A 4,904-nucleotide genomic window follows, 5' to 3' on the forward strand; every position below is an offset into this window, starting at 1 on the left:
ATATATTATAATAATTTGGGCGATATTTATATTTTGGCGTAAATATTCGATAAAATGGGTTACGCGTTTTTTTAAATTTGTAAAAAAACGGGCGACGGGGGTTATTAAAACGGGATAATTTCGATATTAAACCCCAATAATAATTTATTAAAATTAATACCCGTAATTAATAAATTTTTATTATTAAACATTAATTAGGTTACGTTGAAATAATCGGGCCAATTCTTTTGGTCGAACGTTACGTAAATTTATAAATAATATTATATTTTTTAATTTATTCGTTTTATACCGCCGTCGGTTTTGGGGTAATATATTGTAAAAAATAATTATTTAATTTTTATTTATTTATATAATTTCGTCTAAAATCCGCCTATTTAATTTAACCCTTTATTTAAAATAATTTGGTTAAAAATTTTTTAAAATCGCCATTATACCGTTTTAAATTTTATTACGTAATTTTTTACCTTTATTAAATATATTATTTTTAATTATACGTATTTGGATAATTTATTAATTATAATTATTAAATATAGGGGGGCGGTTTTATTATATTCGGGTAAATTTATTTTAAAATTTATAAAAAATTATTTCCAATATTTATCCGGCGTTGGTAAAAATTATAATAATTTTTATCGAAAACGTCGGGAAAATTTCGATTTTCGGTATATATTATAATTACGGATAAATTATTTTACGTATTTTACCATTTTATTCCAATAATAATTTTATACCAAAACGGCGAAAATATTATTCCGGCCTATATAATTTACGATAAAAAATTTATAAATCTTTTAAAAAATAACGGTAATTAGGAATTTTTAATTTGGTAATTATAAATATTTTTGGTATAAAAATATATTTAACGCGTTAACCGCGTAATTTATAATTTACGTTTTTATTTTGGTTTTTAGGGAAAAACGTCGCGTATTATTATTAACCGTTTTTAACCGTACGTAATATATATAATTTTTCCACAGCGTTTTTTATTAAAAAACGGCTAAATACGATTATAAAAACGGGGTAATAAATAATATATTAATTTAAATTTAAAAATTGCTTTAATTTGATATTAATATTATTACCGGGTAAAATAAACGTAATACGGTAATTAATTTTAATTTGTAATATTTTTTTTTTTAATAAACGTATCGGAAATTATCGTTAATTACCCAAATCGGAAACGGAAATAAAAATGGAATTTGGCAAATATTTTTATTTACCGTATTTGTTTTTCGGATAATTTTTTTAATTTGGAAAAATATTTTAATATTTTATAATCCGTTAAAATTAAAAACGGTTAACAAATATTTTATAATTTCGCGTTTTAAATTTTTAAATATATTATTACCGTTAAAAAGTTTTTATTGTAAATTATATAATTCTTTTATATTAGAAATAATTTCGCCGAATAAAAAATTATTAATTTTTATAACCCGTCCGTTTTTTTTTAAAATAAATAATTATTTAAAACCGAACCGGAATAATCCGTTTCGATTTTAATTTTTATTATATTATTTTATTAGGCGAAAATTAGGGTTTGGAAATCTTTTTTTTTTAATTTTTGGAATACGTTATTAATTTTTAAAATTTAACGGAAAAATATCCCTTTTTTTATTAATAATAATAATAATTTAATTGAAGCGAAATAATTTTAAATAAAATTTCGGTAAAAATTGGCGAATTTGAAAAACTTTCGCAAATTTTTTAACCGGGTGGGTATTTTTTATTTTTATATTATTCGGATTTTTTCCGGGTCCGTTGGGGTTTTTTTTTTATTTTAATAATAAATTCCAAATATTTTACCTTTTTTACCGCGAATACGTTTTTTTTTAAATTTAAATTTAATTCGGTATTATTCAATTTTTAAAAGGTTAAACGGATTTTTCGCCAATAATTATTTTTGGAATTTAACGAATAAATTAAAATATCGTTTAAATATACCGACGTTAAATTGCCCAAAATAATTTTTAATATCCGGTTAACATAATATTAAAATATTACGGATATTTTGGTTAAATTAAAAAGGTATATCAACCATTTAAAAAATCCGAACCGTATTTGGAACGCCGTTAAATATTTATCGTTTTTTGCCATTTTTATTTTGTAAAAAACGGCGCGTACGTCCATTTTTATATATTATTTGGTTTTTATTAAAAAACGGATTATTTTTTTAATTAACGGTAACGGATAATAATTTTATATTATAATATTATTAAATACCCGGTAATTAACGTAAAAACGTTATTTTTCGGACGTTTTACGGATTATTAATATTAACGCCGCCGCCGAAAAAAAGTTTATTCGGATTCAATTTTTATTTATTATATTTATAAATTATTTTTATAATTTTAATAATTGGTTTTTAAATATATAATATAAATATTTCCAAAATAATACCGGAATACGTTTTTAATCGTTTTTTCGTAATTAAATATAATTATTAAATTACCCTTTATATAAGGGAAATCCGGACGTTTTAATTTAATTAAATAGGTTTTCGAAACCGGTTAATTTTTTAAATAATTAAATCTATTCGAAATTACCCGTAATAATAATATTTATTTTTAAAATTTAGGTTATTTCGCGTAAAAAATTTATTATAAATTTTATTTACCCGGGAATATTTTATTTTATTTTTTTATAAACCGTTAAAAATATATTATCGATAATTACGGTAAATTTATTTTAAATCCGTTACGTTAATAATTTGCGGATTAATATTCCCTTTATTACCCAAATCCGGAATTTATTATAATCGGTTTCGAAAAAAAAAATTTATATATTATTTAAAAAAAGCCCAATATTACGTTCCGGATTAAACCCGGAATAATATAAAGTAATATCGGCGTTATTTATTTATTTACGTTTATTTTATATTTCGTAATTTCCCGTATTATTGGGGACGCGCGATTTAATACGGTATTTAATTAACGCGGGGTAAATAATAAAAATTTATTAATTTATAACCAAACCGCGTATTTTTCGTTTATTACCGCGTAATATTCGTAATTTAAATTTATTTATATATTAACAAATTATAAATTATTTAAAAAAACGGGGATAAAAAAGGGTAAATTATTTATAATTTGGTAAATTTTTTTTTCGCCGCCGCCGGTTATTATTTTTACCGTTTTTACGGTTTCCATTTTTTTTATATTATCCGGTTTAAATTCCTAATTAAATTTCGTATTAAAAATTATTCGTTTTTTTATTAAAAACTTTTAAATAATATTGCGGTAACCGTCGTATTTGGGCGTAATACCGTTACGAATTTATAATTTGCTATTTAATAAATAATATTTTTATAACGGAAATATATTTTTAATTTGCGCCGCCGTTAATATTTTTTTTGTAAAACTTAAAAAACGCGTTATTTTATTTCGTTTTCCGTTATTATTAAAACCGGAAAATATCCGTACCGGCGTTTATTTTTGGGCAAATTATATTTATTTATTTTTAAAACGTTAACGCCCGTTATCGGAATATTTTCGTCGTTTATAAATTTCGGAATTATAATTATTTAAATACGGTATTAATTATACCGTTTTTCCAAATTAAAAATTTTTAAATTTTGGACCATTTAACGATAAATTATTACCGCGTCGAAATATAAATTATTTACGGTATTTCATTTTATATATATTTTTTTAATTTGGGCCGAAATTTTAAAACGTAAACAATTTATCCGTATTTTATCCGATTAAAAAAACCCGCCCGCCGTTATTAAAATTCTTTCGAAAATTGTAATAAATTGGACGAAAAATTAGCCTAATTTTATTTTTAACGATTCGAATTTGGCGAAAATTTAAATATATTTATAAAAATTATCGTATATATATATATTTTATATATTTTAAATATTTTAAAAAATCGACGTAATTATAAATTTTATTTTTATCGCCGATTTTATAATAAAAACGGACGATTTTTTAAACGATAAATTTTAAATTTATTTAAAAATATTTATATTAATTTCGGTAATTACCGATAAAATCCGTATTCCGTTATAATTTATATTTTATAATATAACGTTAAACCGTAAATAACGTCGGTAAATTATTATACAATGGGGGGTTTTGAAAAAACTTCCGTTAAAACGGTAACGCGGTTTAGAAAATTTCGGCCGCGGTTAATATTATTAAAACGTTTAATTAAAAAAATTGGATTTTTTTTGTAATTAATTAATTATCCGTTATATTTTTTGGAGGGCGATTCCCGTTATTGGGGCGGTATTTTTAATTATTAATAATAAATTTATAAATAATCGAAAAAAGGAAAGGAATTTTAATAAATATAAAGGGGTAAATTAACGGCCCTATAATTGTTGGATTTCCAAATGGAGTTATTATTAAAATTAAAGGGTAAAGGTATAAAACCGTTATTTGTTCGCGTTAAAAGGTATTTATATAAGGGAGGGTTACGTATATTCCCGTTATTTTAACACGTTATATAATACATATATTTAGCACGAATCCGTTATATAAATAAATATTTAACAATTTATATATTTATTAATAAAAGGTTTTATAATAAAAAGTTTCGATATAATAAACTTTTATATTAATTATATATAATTATAAAATAAAATTTAAAAATATGTAAATTTTATTAAATTTATATATAAAATACGTAATTTTAATAATATTTAAGAAAAAATTTTACGTGGACGTTTGTTTGTACCGGTTATATAATCGCTAAAATTTTGGTTTTAATATCGTTAAAATTGGTAAGAATATAAACCCGTTTCGATTATAAAATTTATTAAAAATATTTAATATTTTACTTATTCGAATATTTAACATTTTATATTACGTAATATATACGTATATACCACCCCTTGCGTGTAAAAATACTTAAATTTTATTAAAAAATAAAATTATAATTAAAGAAAATTAAAAAAATTA

Source organism: Pyricularia grisea, assembly GCF_004355905.1.
Source record: "Pyricularia grisea strain NI907 chromosome Unknown Pyricularia_grisea_NI907_Scaffold_2, whole genome shotgun sequence".
Taxonomy (NCBI): Eukaryota; Fungi; Ascomycota; class Sordariomycetes; order Magnaporthales; family Pyriculariaceae; genus Pyricularia; species Pyricularia grisea.